Genomic DNA, 24,006 nt, shown 5'->3' with positions numbered 1-24,006 from the left:
GAAACTCCAGGGCCCTCGGAATCTCCCAAAGCCATACTAAGCTAAAAGGTTAGGCCTTCCAATTCTGGGAAGCCTTGTCAAATAACCAAAGGTAAACAAACAGGAAATTCCACTGAGCCATGCAACACACCTGGGACCCCTTGCAACCTACTGAACAAGAGGTGTCGCTCCTCAGGCTCCCACGCCATTCCCCATAGCAGGATGGCTCTCGACACATGGCTAGCCAGAAAAAAAAGTGTGGATTAACTTTCTGTTTTATACTTTAGTCTCCCATGAATTTCTCAGGAGATTGACAAGGGTTTTTTGAAAACTACGCCAGCAGAAACACTGCAAGCTTGGACTGAGAGAAACAGAAAAGATAAAATGAATGAAGAATGACTCTAAAGGCACAGATGCAGAAATTCTGGCTGACAGGACCTCCTTGGACAGAGAGGGTAGGGCTGACACTTAGTTGGGCCAAGAGGACCTAGAGGACAGAGAACTAGGCTGCAGAGTATTATTCTCAACCCTTGAAATATAATGGAATTTGCTCTGCTGGGTTTTGAACTTGCTTGGAACTCAAGACACCTCTTTCTCCTATTTCTCCCTTTTGGAATGGGAAGATCTATGGCCTATGATTCTGCTACCATTACATTTTGTAAGCATATAACTTATTTTCTGGTTTCACAGTCCCACATATGTTGCCTCAGGGTAGCCCGGACCCAAGGTCTCACCGATAATTGATTTAGATGAGTGCATAATGAGATTTAGGATTCTTTTAGTTCATCGTGTTCATATGAGATTTTGGACTTGGAGTTGATGCTGGCATGGGTTAAAACTTATGGGGTTATCAGGATGGAGTAAACATACTTTGCACATGGAAATGACCTGAATTTTGGGGGGCCAGAGAGTAGACTTATGAATTGAATTGTGTTCCCCCCCCCAAAAAATATATTAAAGTCCTAAGAGTAAAACATACTCACATACAAGCAGAAAGGCTGGCATAATAACTATCTACAAAATGATTTTTGTTTTTGAATTTTAATATACTTGACCATTGGGTATTATCACTGATAAATCACTGATAAAGGTTGGTTTTTAACATAAATCAAATTGCTATAGAGACTTGTCCATGATAATAATATATTGTCACTTCCAGGTAATCATTGATTAAGGTAATTTATTAATAACTTAGTAACATAATTTATTGACATAACTATTCAGTTTTATCACCACAGCAAAGATAAATTGGCTGAAATCTTAAAATCACTGTAATAGGTAGGACAGTTTTCCTCAAAACTGCTGAGGGTGCTTTTGGTACATGTCCCGTCTACCAAATTTATCTTGCAAAGGTAGGCATAGGCAAGACTCAAAACATTGAAGTCTATTTGAATATTTAGTAATGGAACTCGTACAATCTCCTCCTTCAAATTACATGAATGTATTTTTACTACTGTTTATCTTTTTTTCCTGGATGTACATAAAGTTTTCTATGCTAAATGGCAACTACACTAACAAATAGAAAGCAAACAAACAAAAAATAAAGCAAACAAACAGAAAACCCAACAATCACCCTTCTAGACTTTGTATTTTCAACTTGGAGAATTATCAATGTCTTTATCCAGGGATAAAAGTGCCTATTTTACAGGGTCTGCTATCAAATAGTGGTACATGGCACTGACCATCATCCAGAAATTGCTTGCATTTATGATCCTCTATTAGCAAAGAAAAATAAAAGAACAAATAAAGCTTGGAAAACTATTTGATGGATTAACTTTCATGACCTAGGTATTATCTTTTATTTTCTTGGATGTCAGAAATTCACCAACTAGAAACCATAAGTTATCATTCTCTAAACTCTCACCCAGTGAGACTATCAATTACACCTCCAATAACTGACCATCATCTTTTAAATGTTTATTGCAATACTCAACATTTATAACATACAGGTCCAGGCAGCTTCACCAAAGGAAAATCACAGAAACAATATAATGATGCTCTTGAACCTCACTGGAAGCAACCATGTTAGGTACTGCTAATCTGATACATTTGAAAGCACACATTCCTGAATCTACATTTCCAGACTCTCAAAACATCACACTCCCATGACTGAGAAAGCAGTCCACAGTGTTACTGTCCAAATTGAGAAATTTGAATAAAGAATTTTTTTTCCTGGTTATGATTAAGAAAATCAGTATTGCTAATCGGAACACATCAAGGTTTACTAACGATCTACTTCTTGTGTTTTTTTGGCATCATTGTTTTATACTGTACCTTGCCCAGACCTGTAAGTACTTCTGTATAGCCTCTCTTTGATGAATGGATTCATCAGGAAAAACAACAATATAAAATTAAAAAACAAAATAAAAGCAAGAAGGAAACTGCTGATCAACTTGAAACCCTGGCATTTCCTAAGATCACAAACCTCTCTTGTTCTTCAGATTTGGAAACCTGGTTAGAGATGAGAATTTAAACTCTTGACATCAGGCATGAGGGTGTTTTCCCTGAGGGGAATGCTGGGAAAGAGGAATGATGTAAAGGCCTCTAAAAAATTAAAAATGTTTCACTGTGACCCTTGAAAAACTTACCTCCAACTATTCCTTTCCATCAAAATGTTGCTAAACCCAAGATGATCAAGTGATAGCTAATAAACGTCAACCACCATTTAGCTGCTCTACTATTCTTTCTTGTAATTAATGTAACGTTTCCACAAGTAACAAAGAATTTATATAGTGAACATTCTTGCAACAAAACTAAATTTGACTGATTTTCCATCTGCCATATAGCACATTTAAGCATCTTACTTCACTCCCTAAATTCATTTGAAACTTGCTTTCATTTTGCAACATTTTCATAAAGGTCGAGCTAATGATATAGCTTGTTTTTTCTCCTTTCACTATGTGTAATGGACATTTACGTTAGTCACCAGGAAACAAATATTAAAATGAACATGGAAGAAAAATGTGATATGTAACAGGCAAATGTTCCATGACCAATTTTCCAAAGGAGATGTCCTAAAGATAAGTAAATCCAAATACAAGAGAGTACATTGGGTGTTATGGGATTTATCGTAGCTAAATTGGGTTTGCTTGGTGTGTGGGTTGCAACACATATGTTAGTTATTTATAGATCAAAACAATGAGAGAACGTAATGGTGGGTGAAATTCTTATAATAGATATGTTTAGGGCTAAATAATATAAGAATATGGTGAAGTTAAAGACTGTGAATTTTATCTCATAATTGAAAACACTAAGCTTTCTTAAAGAGATAAAACTTAACTAACTTCTGTATAGGTGTAATTCTGGTAACAGTGTGAATGATAGTTTGAAAATATACCAGGAAAATGATAACGTAGGAGAACATGATGAGCACATTCTCAGAATAATGTTTCAATGAACTGACAGTTTCTTCTACTCCAAGTGTGGGAGCTAACGAAAGTCATAAAAAAAGTATCTCAGACTCATGGATGGGGATGGACCCTTTCCTTTTGCAAAGGGTCTTACACCATTCATTAAGGAACACAATGAGATCAAAGCAGACTAGACCTCATATCTCAGACAAGTAATTGTTGGGATTCTGGGTAAGCTGCAAATTCAGTACTCATCCTTACACCTTATAAACTTATAGAGGAGTTGTTCAGAACATGTCAAGGAATCAAGAGTGAATTTTATTTTTCATTTTTTAGAAATGCTTTATCATATACCCAATTGGAAAGCTGGAAAATTTTATCTCTCTTCCTATTACTTATTGTCAATTCTTACTCCAAAAAAATCACTATGGTTGGTTAACTTCTTTAGGTTGTTCATGGCCTTCCATTCTTTTGCTTTATTTATTCAGGTTTAACAGCCTTTGGCAATGCCCGTTTAGACAGTATCTGTTGCTCACAGCTGTTCCATCCTCTTTTCTTTCCATGGAAACAGATCTTAATTGCTAACTTATTTCCTGGGTATCGTATATGATTTAGCGTAGAATGTAGTTTATCTGGAAAAAATAACCTGGTTTATTTGTTAATGTGCTAGCTTTTAGAAAATACTTAGGCCTAACTTCAAAGCACTACCTTCCAATCATGTGTAGATTACACAAAAATCAGCCTTAATATTTATTTAAGGATTACACCTGCTAGCTATTAGATCACAACCAGTGATTAGCTAATTTATCTGAATTGAATTCATCATTTATGAAGTAGGAAAAATTTGATATGTAGGTATGCATATTTATATGAAATATTGTGATTATGAATGCTAATGTTTAAATAACTTGTCTTTATATATCTGTCAGAATCACTGTAATAAGCATTTGCAATAAGTTTTGAAAACACTGTTGTCTCTGAGAAAAATCCATTGTGGTTCAGCTTTAAGGTACTTTCATTATTTCCTACATTGAAATTATAAACAACAAATTAATCATATCCAGAAAAAATAATAACCATATAAATATTTGTTCAAACTACTTCTCAAATACAAACTTAACTTTTCATTTGAGATTGAAGTTTTTTTTTTTTAATTTAGGTTATGTTTTTCTTTTATGTGCACCACTTTTTATATCATGTTATACATATGTATTCACCATCTGTATTTTTCTCAGTTCCCAAAATATTACTGAAATACATTTCAAAGTCACTATCTTCATGACTACTTGGCAATTTAGTTTATTCTGCTTTTTTTCCCTACGTTTGGGTGTTGTTTTACACACAAAACTCCCACATAAAAATGTGGGCCTTAGTGCTCTGTAAATGTCCTTTTGTGATATTCATTTTCATACTTGTCTTTACATTTTTCCTAACTATTAATGCATCCTTAAAACAGTATAGTTTAACGTTGTCTGTTTTTGAGCATTTTACACATATAAAGTCTTTTTTCTTTCATCTTTCACATAACATGTTTTTCAACTCTTTCTATTGTTTTATGTACTTGTAGTTCACTTTCATTAAAACAGACTTGCTTTCTTACTTTAATAATCTTGGTTTTTATAAATCGTCACAGTTCTTTTGTTTGTTTTATTGACCAATATTTTTCTGCTATTGAGAATCCTTTTATAATCATTCTGGTACATGTATCCTAATGCACATAATTCTGATAAGCGTATTCAAATAGTGGAATACCTTGTGTATGCATGTTTACACTTTTAGATAGTGTATGCATATCTTCACCTTTCCTATATAAAGCCAAACTGTTTTTCAATATGTATTTCCACTATTAGTTCATATATATTAAAATCCATCTACTTCCTACCACATTTGCTTTTGTCAGTCTCTTAAAATCACCACGCTAAAGTGTGTAAAAAGGACCCTTACAATGGCCTTGATTTACATTTCTATAATTACCACTGGGTTTGAGTAAATTTTCCTATATTTATTGACTATTTGGATTTTTTAAATTCTACAAACCCTTGCTTAGTCTTCTATTTTACTGTTGGATTTCCAGTTGTTTTCTTAAAGATTTGCAGCAGTTCTTTTAAATTATATTCACTTTTTTTATACTATTTATATTAATTACAAATATTTTCCACATTCCATCGTGTCTTTTTACTTCATTTGTGATGTTTTTTGATGAACAGATATTCCTAATTTTAATGTATTTATATTTGTTTATCATTTCCTTCAGCATTCGTGTTTTATTCATTAGCCTTCTACTTCAAGGTTAGGAAGCTTTTTTGTTGTTGTTTTTTGTTTTTTAAATTTTTATTTATGATTAGCATATTCATTCTTACAAATCATGATATGTCTTTATGCCCTTTGCCCAACCTATCATTTCCCAAACATCCTCCCTCCCTCTCTCCCATCTCTAGTATCCTTAATGCATTATTCTTTTGGTTATCACACATAGGTCTTTAATTTAACTAAAGATTTTTTGTGTGTGTGGAGTGAAGCAGGTATAACACTTAATTTTTTGACACCATTTGCTGAAATTTCCCAGTACTCTCCAATGTTGCTCCTACAATATGGTGATTGTCTATACATGCATCTGCATAGACAATCTGTTTGGGGATTTTATTTTATTGTCTCTCAATATATTTATCTATGCATTGATTCTAAGTCTCTCTTAGTTTATAGATGCTTATAGTAGGTCTCGTTATCAATTGGAGTGCATTTCCCATTTTGTTCTTTGGGGTAGATTTAAGGTATCTTGATTAAAATTGTTCTATTTTATTTCCTTATAAATCTAGAATCAGGTTGTCAAGTTCCACTCACACACTCTGAAAATGTTATTTAGATTAGAAATGCTTTGACTCTATAAATAATTTTAGAGAACAGACATATTTACAGTATTGAGTTTTTCACTCTGTTTAACATGTTATATATCTTTATCTCTTTAGGTCAGTTGAAGCCACAGAGCCTAGAGTTTTTGTTTATTATTGTCTTGTGCACAATATTGATTATTGATTCATCCCTTTAATAATTTTAGGGTTTTCGTATTTTATGTTACAAAATACAATCATTCCATACAATACATTATCTTCATTCATTTGATGTTATATTTTTTAGGTATTTCTGTATTAGATCACTCTCTCTCTGTCCCTCTCTCTCTCTACACACACACACACACACACACACACACACACACACACACACACACACACACACACACACACACACACACACAAGATCCTTCTCATTCTTTTAATTCTAGTTTTTCAAAGTACTCTCATATATATACTTTAAATTTGGGGAGCATATTTGTCTGTTTATCCTCTCGTTATGTTTTTGATGTATTCAAAACCCATAGTGACATCCTCTTTTTGTTTGTTGTTTTCTTTGGTCAGAATGTCAAGGATTTTTTCAATTAGTCATTTTCAAAATGATCAATGTTGACTTTATCTGTATATTTGTTTTATATTTTAATTTTATTAGTTTATGTTTTTATATTTTAAAATTTTATTCTACAATAATTTGGTTTATTTTTTAAGTTATTTCATTGTGTTTCTTGAAATGGATATCCATCTCATTAAATTTTAGGTTTTATTCTTTTCTAGTATAAGATTTTATAGCCATAAATTTTCCTGTTGCTGCAGGGTTAGTTGTATTCCACATTTTTATAATTATTAATATTTTTGCCTTATATTTTTCATTTATGCTAGCTACCTTTAGTTAATATTTTCATAGTATACTTTTTCTAATATCATAATAATAGTATACTTATTTCTAATATTCTACCTTTTGTATTCTGAAATTTTGTGTGTGTCTGTTATAAAAAAAAAAAAACTTGTTTGTTAATCCAGTCAGACAGTCAACACATTTTAACTGGGTCATTTATTCTATGATGATATAATAATTGATATATCTAGGAATACCATACTATATTGCTTTGTGTATTTTTATTTTATCTTCTTTAAGTATGTTTTATTAATTTCTCTCTTTTCCTCTATCCTTCTCCTCCCCCTTTTTCAGTGAGTAGTATTTATCTCTTCTTATTCATCCTCCTCTTGTTTATACATGCTCTTTCCAATATTTTAATGATTATGCTAAATAGTATAAGGTATTAAAGACTAAAGCCATTATATTAGTCTGTTTGGTGTTTCCATAACAGAATACCTGAGACTGGGTAATGTATAAAGAACAGAGGCTTATTTGTCTCACGATTCCGGGACAGCTGCATCTTGTGCGGGCCTCAGGCTGCTTCTACTTATGGTGGAAAGTGGCAGGCAGCTGGCAGGTACCAGCAGATCACATGGTGAGAGGAAGCAAGAGAGAGAGAGGGAGGTGCCAGGGTCTTTTAAACAATCAGATCTCGTGGGAACTAACACAGTGAGAACTCACTCATTAGCCCCATCCACCAGGAAGAGCATTATTCCATTCATGAAAGATCTGCCCCCAGGACTCAAACAGCTCCTAACACTGCCACATTGGTGATCAGATTCCTACATGAGTTCTGGGAGGCAATACATCCAAACTCCATCATTCCACCCCTGGCTTCCCAAAAGTCATGTCACTCTCACATACAAAATACAACCATTCCATCTCAACCGTTCCAAAAGTCTTAGCTTGTTCCAGCACCAACTTAGAAGTCCAGACTCCAAGGTCTCATCTGAGACTAAGGGCAAAAGTCCTTCTAGCTGTGAACCTGTAAAAATCAAAAAACAAATTTATCTACTTCCACATTTTCAAGTATTTGTTATTAGCAACATCCCACTTCTCTGGTACTAATTTTTTGTATTAGTCCATTTCAGTTGCTTACAACAAAATACCTGAAACTGGGTGATTTACAAAGAAAACAAAATTTATTGTGTACAGTTTCTGAGGCTGGGAAGTCCAGAGTCCATCTGGTGGTGGCAACAGTGACCCAGGAGTCTCACATTGTAATATCGTGGAAGCAGAGAGAGCAGAGAGAGAGAAGACAGACTCTTCTCTTCTTTTAAAGCCCTCAGAATCATGTCCCTGACCACCATTTTTAATCCATTCACTACAGCATTGTCCTACAATCCAATCACCTCTTCAAGGCCCCACCTTTTAATTACCATAATAGGATTTCCCACCCTCTTAACAGTCACGATGGGGGCCAAGTTTCTAACACATAAAACTTGGGGGACACAAATCAAGCTTCAGTGATTTCCAAGGGGACAATTCAATCCAACACAGCCATGTGATATGAGTAACTGAGGACATTTTAACTTCATATACTTTTCTTTTGTAGATATGCATGTTTCTGGTGTGTTTTACACTGGTAATCACACAAAGTATTATTACTAAAATACTATACAGTCAGTTAGTGTTTGCTTGAATTTATCCAAATAGTAATAATGACTTTTTGTTTTCTTTTTTTCTCTCCATCATTCTCTTTTATCTCTGAACTTCCATCTTGGATCATTTTAGCTTTTTCAGAAGTTTATTTTTTTTCCATTTTTACTTTAGTATTGACTTGATGACAAAATATCATCTGGAAGTATAATTGATTAGCTATTTTTGTGAACCCTGTGGGACATTACTCCTACAGTAAAATCAGTTAATTGGAAAAGATGGTGCAAAATTCATCCCTCACTTTATCTGAAGTGATCAATTGCAGCAGTTGGGTCTTTGAAGGCATTCGGGTCAACTTCAAATCACTGGCCAGGGTTTTTATGAGTGATAGAATGGTCTTCTTCTTCCTCATGCAGGCAAATGGAATCTGTGTAATCACAAATGTATTCTGCTTTATCTGGGGAAATACCCCAGGCCAAGTGAAATGATCTATACAGAAATGTGAGGACAAAGTTAGCTGGCTTTATAATGGGATGCTGATGACTTATGGGCTTTGGGCTGGCTGGGGAATGTTCTTTTTTAAAAATTATTTCTGGAAAATTCTCAGTCACTGTCTCTTCTGCTATTGTCTCTGCCCCCATGTCTTCTCTCATTCTTCGGCTTTCATTTAACTATGTTAGATTTCCTTACCGTGTCCTCCATGTTTTCATTACTGCCTTTCCATACTTTTTGAGTGCTATATCTAGATAATTTATTTTGGCCTATTTTTGGGCTTTCTAATTTTCTGTATTCTTTTTTTCGGCCTGCTGGCAAACTTACCCACTGAGTTTTAATTATGGTCGCTGATGTTTTGTTTTTGATTTTTTACTTTTACAAGTTTTATTTGAATCTTTTTCAAATAATCTTAGTCATATAACACTTTCTTATTTGCTTCACATATTCTCAAGCTTGTCTCATTTTTAACATCAAAATTTTTTATTTTATAATCTGTTTCTGATAGTTCTAATATGTATGATGGCTATGTGGGTGCATTTCTCCTGTTTCTTTCTGCTCGTTTATTCTTCTGTTATGCTATCACTTGCATAGTTGCTTATTTTTAACTTTATATTAGTCACCACCTTTAAAATATAATTTTGGGGCTTCTGAGCAGCTGAGATAAATGTGCCTCCTCCAAAGAGATTTTGTGTTTGTTTCTTCCAGGTACCTTTGTCACTATTATTAGAAACCTTCTCAACCAAGTTCAACAGTTCAATTCCCTTGGTCCTCCTAAAATCCGTGTCCTTATGATTCTTTCTTTCTTTCTTTCTTTCTTTCTTTCTTTCTTTCTTTATTTATTTTTTAAGTTTTATTTTGTCGATATACATTGTGGCTGATTATTGCTCCCCATCACCAAAACCTCCCTCCCTTCTCCCTCCCCCCTCCCCCCCAACAATGTCCTTTCTGTTTGCTTGTCGTATGGACTTCAAGTAGTTGTGGTTGTTATATCTTCTCCCCCCCCCCCCGGTTTGTGTGCGTGTGTGTGTGTGTGTGTGTGTGTGAATTTATCAGGTGAGAGTTTGTCTCTGTCTTTATGTTTCTGAAGCTGAAGCTGGAGTATATATATTTCTCATTCAAACTTACCCTAAAGATGTGACCCTTAATTTAAACAGTCCCCATTTGGATTCATCGTGTTAGCAGGCTTTATGCTTTTACTTCTATCGTCCTTGCCCTGTAACAGCTCAGTTTCTCCAGTGTTGGCACATACCCTCAAGGTCTATGTATCACTTAGGACACCAAATTCTTGCTTTCTCTTCAGCTTTTGGCTGGTAATTTCTTATTATTTTGTCACCTCTTTAATATTTTTGGTAAGATTTGTAAGGGTACTTTATCCAGCATCCTTAGTTGTTTTCAATGGAAGACTATATGTGAACAAATTTGAGTACATTAAAGAAACATTTTGCTAGAAAACACTTTTTTTTAAATTTGTTATTGGTTTTAATTTATTTTTAGTGGGCATTTACCATACACAGGACATTGCATACACTAGGAACTCCTTGCAAAAACCTTTATCTTTGCAAAAACACTTTAGAATTCCTTATCCTCAGAGTTACCCAATTAGCATAAGGAATTTACATTTATGTATAATATATGTGTATACATATATTATAAATTGATTTATAAATATTTTTTTAAATACTACATAAAGTACACATTTTATAAAGACCCCTTTTATTGGTCTGAAAAAAAAATAATGTTTGCAACTATACCTATTCCAACAAGTGAAATAACATGCTCACATAAAACAATAACAGAGACCATAAGAAATATCAAACTACAGTATGTAGATAGAATGTGAAATTGGGAGTCACATTGTAGTGAACTGAAACCCACCTTCATTGCATACTTAGCTATGAGACATAACTCGGGTTGCATAACTTTTGTGTGCCTATTTTGTCACCTGTAAAAGGATATTAATATTAGTTTTAGATACTATTAAATAGGTAGAATGTTGATACATTGGACATAATTAAAAAAAAAAAAAACAGATCCTGGCACATTGTAATTGATATTCTCATTACTAATGTTGTTTATAGTTGCTACTTTATTATTTAGGAAAGGAGTCCAGATTCAAATATTTATAATTAATTTTTGTTCCAAACTATGTAAGCATTTTATTTAAAGAAAAATCTATCTGGAGGAAAAAAAAAAAGAAAGAAAAAAGAAAACTCCATTAACCCTCAAATTCTTGCTGGTTTATATTACTAGTAAAAACTCCTTAAATTTCTGACTGGTATTCATGCTAAGGTCATTATAAAATAGCAAAAAATTTGCAATTTATATAAGCTGAAAGTGGAGAACTCGTATAAACAAACAACAGATGGCTTTTGTTGAAATGGAATTAATGAAAAAACTTCAAAAATAATATACGTCAAAAGAATTCAATCCAACCACCAAGTCCATTTGCAGAACTGAAAAAAACATGATTTCAGCTTAAAAAGAAAGAAAGAAAGAAAGAAAAGAATAAAACTAGACAATTTGAAAAAGAATGGTGATGTTATGAAATGAATTATTGTTCTGGAGGATTAAAAGGAAGAAATGGCTCTCAAAAAAAGTAAACAAATGAAAACACAACCCTGAAGCATGAGATCAAAAAAATACAAATCATGAGAAAAGCAAACAGACACAAAAATACTTGAAGTAGAGATCCAAGAGATATATCATATTAATAAGAGGAATTCCACAAGACATGCATAGTTGGAGTAATATTTTACATAAAGATATTAATTTTGTAACTGGCAAAATCAATGACAGTTAAATAGAAACACATACATACTTTGAAATTCCTTAATGTACAGGTTAACGTCGGAAAATAAATATTTCCCACTTTCAAGCAGAGGGATTTTTGTCGTTGTTGTTTTGTTTTTCTTTATCTTTACCTTGTGATGGAAAGAGAATCAGCCTTTTCTAATCAGAATTCACATTTTTAACCATTGAAGAGAGAAGGCAGTGGAACAATGTTTAAAGATAAAGGTAAAAAGCTTTCAAGTTATCATTAGATGATAGAATAGGATCTTCACAAAAATGCAAGGATTATAGCACAGTTTAACACTCATATGTCTGATCTGAGCACAGTACTTGGGATATCATGCTAAACAAAAACTATTGAAAGAAGAAAGTAGAAATTTCAAGGGAGGAGAAGATAAAACTTCCTGAAGCAAGAAACAATAGTGTATACTGATTGCAGATGACTTTTTTTACACATGAGAATACACACACACAAACACATGCACACACAGGCACAAACACATTGGATTCTTGATATAAGAACTTTTTTAAAACAGTAACCTAAAATTAAACATAAGTACTAGGATCATACAAGCTGGGTTTTGAGCAGGGGTTAGAGTAGGAAAGTAAAAGCTTTCTAAACTCTCTAGCCCAGCAACTGCCTCATATAATTCTCAATGAAGTGCACCTAGGAAATGGCATTCACAACAGAAAGCCTTCATATGGCAATGAGAGATATCATCTGCTGGGTAAAGCAGATGATTGAAGAATATATTGAAAGCAGAAGAACTTTAAATTTATTTTACTTGAGGAACAGTGATCTCTATGGATATACATTTGATGTCTACCCTTGAGAATGTCTAACCTTTTAGATAATTTTGAAAGGGATCATAAAAATTTTGTAATGTCATTATTAAATCAGATGAAATAAAGTTTAACACCCACCATCAATGACAGCAAAAGCTGTATTAGTAGACAATTAGGAATCTGGATTGAAAAAATTTAATTTCAGCCTGAATATTCACAGATATATTTTCATAACCTATATCTAGCTATATATTGAATTAACCAAAACTTTGCCATATATTATTTGTAAGATATATGTGTATATATATGTGTACACACTCACATACCCATATATACACATGTAGACTTTATACATTATATATGATTTTTATCAACATAATATATAAAACTGTATTCATTTAAAATATATATTTAATTATATGTAGTGCGAATTTTTTTTTTAAGCTTAGAAATTACATCCTGTTAGATTCATATATATCTTTATCACATGGACCCAGATCAAGATTATAGAGTTAAGGTTATGAGGGCTGATCAGGTAAATATTTGTAAATATTATCCTGAATAATATCTTATTCCTGTTGGGTGTGTTACTTTTCACAAAACAATTTGCGTAAACACACATTATGGAGTAAGTATAACAAAGAGGAGGGGGCAGAAAATGGAAGAGACTTTTCTTTCTAGGTAAAAATTCAATAGCAAATGATCAAACAAATATCTCCCAATAACTGCAATTAAAACACCTTGTCAGTAAAAAATCTCAGCTTCATATTTACATTTTATATCTAGAAATAAGCTAAGCCTTAATTTACCCCCCTCTGGCCACTTTAGAGAAGGGCAGAAGAACCCACTGACATATTAAGAGTCTCTGGAAAAGTGAAGATGTTTAATTAATTGATTAAATCTATTCTGTGATTCCTTTGAGCCCATTTTGATTGGGGTTGAATACAAATAAATTATTATGAAAAGAAGCCCTCAGTTTGTTACCTTCAATACATCTGGTTTTACTGAGGGAAAAGTTGGAACTATAAATTAAAGGTAGAATTAAAAAAAAATGTGCATTAAGTGACCTTGGAAGAAAACACTTAGCAATCACTGTGTTTGGTTCTACTGGTAAAAAATGATCCCAAACAATTCTCAAGATTGTGCTTTGGGAGACCACTGTTAATTGAAGAAGTTGGCTGGGAGATTAAACCTGTTTGCCATCCAGTTTGAATGCATTCATGGGTTTTTGATTTGGCACTGCTTTTTAAATAAATGTCACTCATTATGTATTTGTTTTCTTTTTTGGGGTGGAGCAGTTGTTTTTAAATTTCAGGGGCAAGAGCAATTAGAAAGTAATGCATACACTTTTTTAAATGTTTCATATAAAAAAAACGTCTCTCAATGTAGTCCCTTATCCTAAGCTTATTATTCCCATGTCAGCATGTCAAAATTCAAGCACCCATTCAAAACTCACTTTCAGAATGAATTTTCTTAAGAAAGCTCTTTAGATCCCTACTTTTTTCTATCACAGTATACCGCCCAGTCACAGAACCTAAAAGTAACTTACTCCAGTGGGTTTCCATAATGCACCTATATTTTCTTTAAAGAACACTGTATTTTTTTATGGATTTATTTACTTATTTATTTATGAGCCCCTGGGCATCACACTTTAAGAAGAAAATTCATAAATAATTCTCATTTTTATATATTAAGTGACCTTCATTATTGCATCTTTCATAGAAAAGATGTTTATTTATATTGACTGAATGGTATAAGAACTCTTGAAGAGAGTTAGTTTCTCCTGTTGACCTACTGTATTATATCTAGACTCTGTTCTTTAAAAACCTCATCAACAATTTCTACCTCATGAACCCAGACAATGAAGAACATTTTATGTTCAAGAGAGTCCAAGTGAAATACTCAAACAGTTTGTGGCAACAACAATAGCCTTGGAATTATGATCCTATTAAAAAGGATACAATATGGTAAAATTCAGCTAAAAGTATCACTTGTAAATATACTCAGATTTAATAAGTAGGAGAACATCTGAGCAGTTCTGGAAAAAAACTGTCATTGAAAAATACTTTCATATCACAGTTAGGAATTAAAGTGATTACGCAAGTATACATATTTTTTAATGGGTAAATGAGGATATTTTCTCATTTTCTTTCTTTTTTATTGGCTGTAAATATGTGGTTTGGTTTTTGATAAATATTCACATTTTAAATAAGAACGATGACTGTGCCTATGGAAATCTTACATTTTATTTTCATCCTGTGTATAATTTGTAAAATGTTAAAAGCAAAATTTTTTAAGAAGAATAAAGTCTTCATAATTGTTACTTTTACTATAAATATAAAACTCTGGCACATCAATAAAATTGCAATGCAAATATTATTATAGACAGTGCTTACTCTTTTAGCAAAAAGATATATAGTTCTCTGGTTTCTAAATCATTTTCATCCCATCTGACCCCATTACACATTGCAACAGATCTAAGCGTAAAGGACTGAAACATTTGCATTGGTTTAGAAAGCATATATACTCACATGGGGACAATGATAAGTGAGGTTTTTATAGTTCCAAATATGTTTTCTTATTGAATTTGCACCTGCTTAAAGCTCAGCCAAATTATAGTACATGGGCCACTTCTATTTTCCATTTTCTTTGTGAATTAAAAGTAAAATAAATGTGCAATTGAGCCTAGACAGCAGATGGTCTGCAATAGGTATAAACATATTGTACCATATGTCTGAATGGCACTTTCAGAAAGTACTTGGCACTGCTAAAATATTTCATTTTCAATAGACATACGAATATACATACACTACTACAATTAAAGAAAAAGTGACTGATTTACTCATATCATTTGAGAGATGTGTGGCTTCGGCACTCCATCAGAAAAGCAAAATTTATTTTGCTGACCTCTGGTGATATAGAGAAAAGTACAGCCAACATGAGGAGATAAGTGAAGAATTTATTCTTTGATAAGCCATGAGCAATTACATGCAAGTGAGGTTTCTCTAGTTGCAAAACTGTCTTTAGAGAAGCTGGCTCTCCCGGGAAGAAATCTTATTTTTCCTGAAGCTCTACTGTGATTGTTCTCTCTTCCATTTCACTCCTAGACACTTTCCATTCCTCATTGCAAAATGGAAAAACAAAGAAAAGATTATAATGACAATATTTAGCTAAACATTTTAGCAAAGTGAAAAATTGAAGTCCAGCAATATTATTTGTCCTGACTCATAGGTCATATCATGGAAGCCAATAGTTGATTCAGGTTTTTAATCCTATATCCAACACCACACATGTGCTATGTATGCACCTTCTTCAGATACATATAATACAGCTTACCTCTATACTGAGGAGTGTTTAGTTTTCCTTTTTTAAGATATAAATGAATGCATAGACATGGGTTTCTTCCTTTCTGTACTTTTCCCCTGGATGAGCTTAACCGATTAAATGGCTTCAGATGTCACCTCTATGCATCACCACTCACCTAAGACCTAAACCAAATCTCCAACTAACAGCCACCCATTCCTGTATGACTGCACATGCACATTCATACATGACTAATCTATGCATCAGCAACTCTTAACAAACCAACACTAAAACACAGTGCATTTTACTACCACGGGTGCCCTGGTCAGCCTTATGTCAATTTAGGCTCCCATGATATAGATCCTGGCTTGAACATGCGCACAAATCATAATTAAAACTTCTGGCATCTTTGTCACTTACTTCTTTTGCAACTGTTCCATTCAATTTGTGGCTTTTCCTTCTGATCTTATTTTATTGACTCTCTAATATTTATTTTCTTTTGCACTCCCACAGTCCTATTTTAGGGCATTGCCATCTCTTTCTGCTCTGGAATATTGATATAACTAAATAATTTCTTAAGAGTTTAATGAGATTTTTACATTCTGCTTGTGTTTTTGTAATTTTGTTTTTGCTAATCTAAATTTTAATTGACTGAAAATTACATAAATATCACATAAATACAATGTATCATTTAAAATATTTAAAAAATATAATAGAACGTACAGTAAGTTATTGTGCATTTTTCAGGTATTTTTAAACCTTTTTTTTTTTGTTAGTGCTAAATAGAATCAAGCCCACAGCAATGTATTCTGTGACTATCTTAATTCAATTATGACTATATTGTATAGATCCTAACATTATATAATATGTGTGGATACTGGGTGAACACTAATGAATAGGATCCTTGACAGAAATAAATATAGCACTACTTTTTTTTGTTTGTTTTATAGAAATGTTTGAGCAACAGAGCTTCTTTCCAGGGCTGAAAAGTTCCTATCAGAGCACTCATCCTACAAATAAATCTATACATTCTAGTAAACAAGGAGGCATCTGAATGTACTAAGAATAAGTAAAAGAAATTAGATATTGGTAAATGAAAAAAAGAAAAAAGAAAAAGAAAGAAAAGAAAAGATGGCACTGAATAACATTCCCTCCAGATTTTTTTCTTAAGGTTTGACCCCTATTTTCCCTGTCAGGAACACATCAAACTCTGTTAGAAAACTCGCAAATTAAACTCTTAAAGAAACAGGGGAAAGTGAGAGAAAAATTATAGGGAAAAATGAATAGCAAAGGAAATAATCAAATCTGTTTATAAATGTTGCCAGAGCTTCTGGCTGATCCCTAAAATTTGAATTATTGGAGTATACCCTAAGTACCACAAGTAAGGCTAAAGAAAATGAACAAATATTTGAGCTTTTGTTAACACAGGGGATATAAAGCTGCAGTCAAGGCAAATTGAATGTTTTCTTATAAACAAGATCAATATTCATAGGAAGAACATACCAGAACCCAGAGTTTCTACAAAATATTAATCATTCATATTGTCCAGTATAGAAGTCAAAATTATTCAACCAATCAATACATCAGTGTTAGACTGTGAACTTAACTTACTCCATCTTTAAGCCTTAACACTTCCTGTGTCCTTTGTGTAATACAGTAACTAGGGGTAAGGTAGTTAGAACAATAGTTAGAAATAGCTTGCTGACTACAAAGAAAGAACTTAATGATTAAGTACTAGTATAGCAACAGCTGGTACAGCTACCTGCATCACAAGGACACCAAGGACAGTAAACATTCTCAAGAGATATTTGGAGTTAGTGATGTTAGCGTGTTTCTTAGTAATTGCTTCTTGGCTTTTTCCACTCCCTTGTGTGAACTGCCTACATATACTTGGTCTCAGACAGGAGGATGCACAGAGAAACTTTTTGTACGTATCTGGGTCATTGCCTGCCAAACTATCACCCTGTAAGTAAGTTACCCTCTTAATTAAAAAAATATTTGCCTTACTGCACGAAATGCATGCTTCATTTTTCAGTCTTAAGATATCTTTTCACATTGATTCGTACTTTGCCTTTGCTCCACCTTCAGAAAATAGAAAACTATGACTGTCCAGAAAATAACAAAACAATAAACAATTTTCTAGCCCAGTCAGAAAATTACAGCAGAGAAGTAAAAAGAAACAGAAATTATCACTGGGTGGACTAAACAGTGGAGATAACATAACAAAAGTTCAGTGAAGTTATCATAGAAAATAGAAAATTTTTATGAAGAAAAGAGAAAAAAATATTTTGAAAAACTGAATAAAGCCTTTTGAAGAAAACATGTGACAATATGTTTTAAACCAAATTCTGGCCTTCCAAAATTCATATATTAAAGCCCTAATCTCCAATGTAACTATATTTGGGGTTACGGTTTCTAAAACCTAAATAAGGGTAAATGAGGTTGTAAGGGTAGAGCCTTAAACCATTAGGACTGATGTCCTTATAAAAAGAAGTGACATTGGAGATCTCTCTCTTACTCTCTCTCTCTGCACACACAGAGAAAAGGCCATGTGAGAACACCATGAGAAAGTGGATACATGCAAGTGAAGAAGAAAGATCGTGCTAGCAACTCTTCTGGCACCTTAATCTTGAACTTCCAGCTTCCAGAACTATGATAAAATAAATTCCTGTCATTTAAACTACTCAGTTTATGCTGTTATGTTATGACAGCCCAAGTAGATTAGCAAAGAATATAATACAAAAGAATGTTTTGCATACATTCATTTAGAACACCAGAATTTGAGTAGAGAATGTATCAGAAAAATTATCTGAAGAAATAATGTCAGAAATTTCCTCACATTTGATGAAAGCATGAACTTACTGATTTAAGAATCTCCAGCTTGATTATTACAAAGGTAATTTCATTTTCACACTGCCAAAATCAACAATAATGGAAAAATTTTCAGAGCAATCAGAGAAAAATTACATATTTTATATAGGTAAACAACAATCATTGACTACCATCTTGTCATCTAAAAATATGGAGATGGGACAAAAACAGTATCATATCTTCAAACTGTTAAAAGGAAAAACAAAAACAAAAATTTGCTAACTAACAATTCTATATTTCGCAAAAAGTATTCTTCAAGAATAAAGCATGGTCCAGACATAGAAAAAGACAAGTTGATCCGTGGAATACAATAGAGAGCCCAGAATTAAACTCATACATTTACAGTCAACCGATTTTTAACAAAAATACCAAAAATACACATCAGAGAAAGGACAGCCTCTTCAGTAAGTGGTGCTGAGAAAACTGTGTAAGATTGAAACTTAGACACTTATCTCTCACTAAACACAAAAATCAACTCAAAGACCTACATTTAAGTTCTGAAACTATGAAACTACTAGAAGAGAACATAGAAGAAATGCTACACAAAATGGGAGTGGACAGCACCTTTTCGAGGAAGACAAAGGCACAGGCAACTAAAGCAAAAATACACAAATGAGACTACATCAGACTAAAAAGCTTCTTCACAACAAGGGACACTATCAACAAAGTGAAGAGACAACCTACAGAATGATAGAAAGTGTTTTCAAACTACACATCAGATAAGGTGCTAATATACAAAATACATAAGGAGCAAAAACAACTAAAAGGCGAGAAAACAAAACAAAACAAAACAAAACAAAACAAAATAAAAACAAAAAATAAATAACCCAATTAAAAAGTGGGCAAAGGAGCCAAATAGACATTTCTCCAAAGAAGACATACAGATGGCCAACAGGCACATGAAAAAATGCTCAACATCACTAATCATCAGGGAAATAGAAATTAAAATCACAATGAGATAGCATCTCACCCCAGTTAGAATGGCTATTACTAACAAGATGGAAAATAACAAATGCGGGTGAGAATGTGGAGAAAAAGGAACTCTCCTACATTGTTGGTGGAAATACAAATTAGTAAAGCCGTTGTGGAAAACAGTATGGAGTTTTTTCAGAGAACTAAGAATAGATCTACCTTATGACCCAGATATCCCTCTACTAGGTATATACCCAAGGGAAATGAAATCAGTATATCAAAAAGACACCTGCACTCCCATGTTCATTGCAGTACTATTCACAATAGCCAGGAGATGGAATCAACTTAAATGTCCATCAGTGGATGAATGGATAAAAAAACTGTGGTATATATACACAATGGAACACGTTCAGCTATAAAAAAATGATAAACTGTCATTTGCATCAACAAGGATGAAACTGGAAACCATCATGTTAAATAAAGTAAGTCAGGTGCAGAAAGAAAAATATCACATTACATCATTCGTGTGGAGCCTAAAACAAACAAACAAACAAACAGTGGTTCTCATAGAAGCAGAGAATAGAATAATGGTTACCAGAAGCTGAGAGAAGGATGGAGTGGGGAAGAGGAAACGTTGTGGATTAATGGGTACAAAACCATGCTATCTAAACTAAGTGAATCATTGTGCAGTACATGCATGTACTGAAACAACACACTGTACCCTACAAATATGTACAAGTAAATGTTAAAAAAGTGTAAAGTTAAATAAAGTTATTTTTATATTTGTAAAAAAATTAATAATGAAATAATTTGTCTTCAGCAGGCCTGTAGTATTAGAACTGCTAAAAATAAGCTTTTAATATGATCAGAAATAAATCCAAATGGAACTATACATCTTCAGTTAGAAAAGAACAGCAGGGAAAAAAAATGTGAGTAAAGAGACGGCAATATATATAACATAATATAATGTATGAAACCTTTGAAAACAAAATATAATTTGTTCCTATTGATATTATAAAATAAATATAATATACATGAAAGCTAAAGAATTAGGAAGGAGGAAAGTTGACCTATAGTTTTGCAATTTTTCTACAGTATTTATTTTGTGCAACCATATTATCTTTAAATAAACTGAAAATTAAAAAAAATGTGTAGTCTGATTCTTAGAGAAAAATAACGCAAACAAGTAAAGCTAAAAAACCAATAAACAAATTAAGATAACTTCTAAAATGCATTCAATTAATCAAAAATAAACCAAGAAAGTAACACAGGGAGAAAAATATATAGGGATAAAGAAATCCAAATGTAAGTTTTTATCAACTAATAGATCTATATCCTACTACATCAATAAATACACTAAATGTTAATGGACTAAACACTCCAAATGAAAGAGTTTGTCAGAAAAATAAAATAGAAAAATGAAACTATATTTTTTCTACAATATATGAAGTTTAAATATAAAGAAAGAAACAAGTTGAAGGCATATGGATGAAAATTGGCATACCATGCGAACAGTAAGCACATAATGACCACAATGCTTATAGTCATATTAGATTAAGTAGGCTTTGAACAAAGACTATTATAAGAGATTTTGTTATATTAAAAGTGGCAATTAAGACCACATAGCAATCATAAAGGTGTAAAAATCAAATAACTTTAAGATCTGAAGAAAAACTGTTAACACTGAGAAGATAGACTACTCCACAGTTATAGTAGGAGATGTCATCAGTTTTCTCTCAATAGTTAATAGAAAGAGATTCAGTGATAATCCAGAAGTTACGATCAACATTCTCAAGCAAATTGACTTATTTGACAGTGTAGAACACTGCACCAAACAAATAATAATTGTTTTTTAGGTGTCCATGGTTCAGTGCCTGAGTCTTTCCCTTTTTTAAGTCATAAAACAGTCCTTAAGGCATTTTAAATGGTAGAAATAATACAAAGAATGTTCTTGGGCCACAATTTAATTCCATTTAAAATTCATAACAGAAGGTATCTAAAAATACTACAATCATTTGCAAATTAACACATTTTAAAATGATTAATTGGTCAATGTAGGTACCACTAAAGAAATTAGAATATACTTCAAACTAAATAATAATAAAAATGTAGCAAATCAAAATCTGTAGGATAAGTAAAAGCAGTGTATAAAGTTAAATATAAAAATTAAATGCTTATATCCAAAAGAAGAAAGGTCTAAAAAAAAAAAAAAGAAAAAAACCCCTGAAGTTCCAACTTAATAGGATATTTTTAAAAAATGGCAATTCCGAAGTAAATGGAAAAAAAAAAGAAAGAAAAAAGGTATAATAAAAGAGCAGAAATTATAGAAATACCACTTAGAAAAATAAAACAGTGCCCTTAAGGTTTTGTATTTCACTGTTGTAGTTTGATTTTGAAAAGGAAGAAAATAAACATTGTAGTAAATATTCAACTCTAGTTGAAAATATATATGCTGAAATATTTAAAGATGAAGCTATCTACTCCAATTAAATTTGAGAAGCACCTCACTATAATAAAACAAATTAATAAATGTAGGAATTTAAAAATGAGTCAATATGTGATAAAGCAAAAAAAAAAAAAAGATGATGTTTTAGTACTGCAAAACCTAAGTGAAAATCTCTGTAAAATTTTAACAGAGTATATTATATAAGACCTGAATAAATTCTGTTTTTGTGAATGGGAATATACCTAAGGGGAAACTGTAAAATTATATAAGAGTATGTTATGTAAGACTTAAATACATTTCATTTTTTTGGATGGGACTATCTTACACAAATTAGCCAAGAACAGCCCCTGTATGAGTTAATTGGCCCCTAGATTGTTTATTTCTTCACGGCAATCTGAGACCAGTTAGCTCAAAAGCCATCCAGAACCAACTTCAAATTTTTACACATCCAGTTGTTTCAAACATAGGCCAAACAAGCATATTTTTAGCCAATTAGGGCTTGTGTGCTTTGCATACACTATCAAAATTACTCTCAGTTTCTGCTAACCATTAATAAGCTTGAGCCTTCTGGTTATAAGATCCCCAAATCACTACTGCCCTTTGGAACTCTATGACCTAGAGACTCACCACCCATCGTGCTGCTAACTGACATCACCTAGACACTTAAGTCCTCTCTCTGATTCACCTCTGACCTGGGATTTTCTTTGTCCTCACTCATTTCTGGACGGTGTCCCCATGGCCTCATTCTCTAGAGGGTCTCATGCAATGAGAGACCTCCCCTTTCATGCAACCCTGTCCAGGTGTCATCCAATAAGGTTTGTTGTGTGTTATTGCCTCTCATGGTCATATATTTTTATTATAAAAATGCTTTCTTCCCCCTAATTAATAAAAAAAATTGGAGCAATTAAGATCAAATTTTGAATAGGAGGTTTATGGACCAGGAAAAGGTGATTCTTAATTTTGTTAAAATATATGTAAAAATATATAAGTACAGCTATGAAAATATTGACAATGTTCAACAGTAGAGAGTCCTGCCTTACTAGATATCAAGCAATACAACAGTTATGAGTTTGATATTAATACAGGAATAAAAAAACCAAAATATTAACAAAATAAGAAATTTAAAAAAACATAAATGGAAGCAATTAGGTTTTGTTTAGGGCGTGCCAAGCAAATGGGATCATATGGGCAATTAAAATAAGTATCATTAGGATACATGGATATGTATTTGGTAGAAAAATAAATTTTGATTTTAACTCTACAGTGAGTAACTTTTATATGACTAAAAAGTAGAATATGTTATAGGAAAATGTAATTGGTAAATTACATCCATTCTAACCGCTTAGTCTAGTTTGTGTATTTTCTTTACTTTTTTTCCTAATTTTCATGTTCCTTTTGTAATTGGGATATTTTACTAGTTACAAATAATTTGGGGTGAAGTTTCTTATCTTTTTTATTTTATACAAATTAACATCATCTGGGAAGTGACTTGAAGTAAACTGATACATAAAATCATTTTCACTGATGTATTTTTTCTATACACAGGTGTGTGTGTGTGTGTGTGTGTGTGTGTGTGTGTGTGTGTGTGTGGTATGTGTATTTGTTCATATTATTACTTTAGGTTCATATTTATATCATTTGTAACTTTGCCTTGATATTGTTCCTATTTTGTTAATAGTTATTTTATTTTAAAATTCCAGTAACCACATTACGTATGATTATCTCTAAAGTAATAGAATTCTAAATTTT

The sequence above is a fragment of the Cynocephalus volans genome, chromosome 7 (genome assembly GCF_027409185.1).
Source record: "Cynocephalus volans isolate mCynVol1 chromosome 7, mCynVol1.pri, whole genome shotgun sequence".
Classification (NCBI taxonomy): Eukaryota; Metazoa; Chordata; class Mammalia; order Dermoptera; family Cynocephalidae; genus Cynocephalus; species Cynocephalus volans.
The sequence above is the reverse complement of the archived record's forward strand: the minus strand, read 5'-3'. Positions refer to the sequence as shown.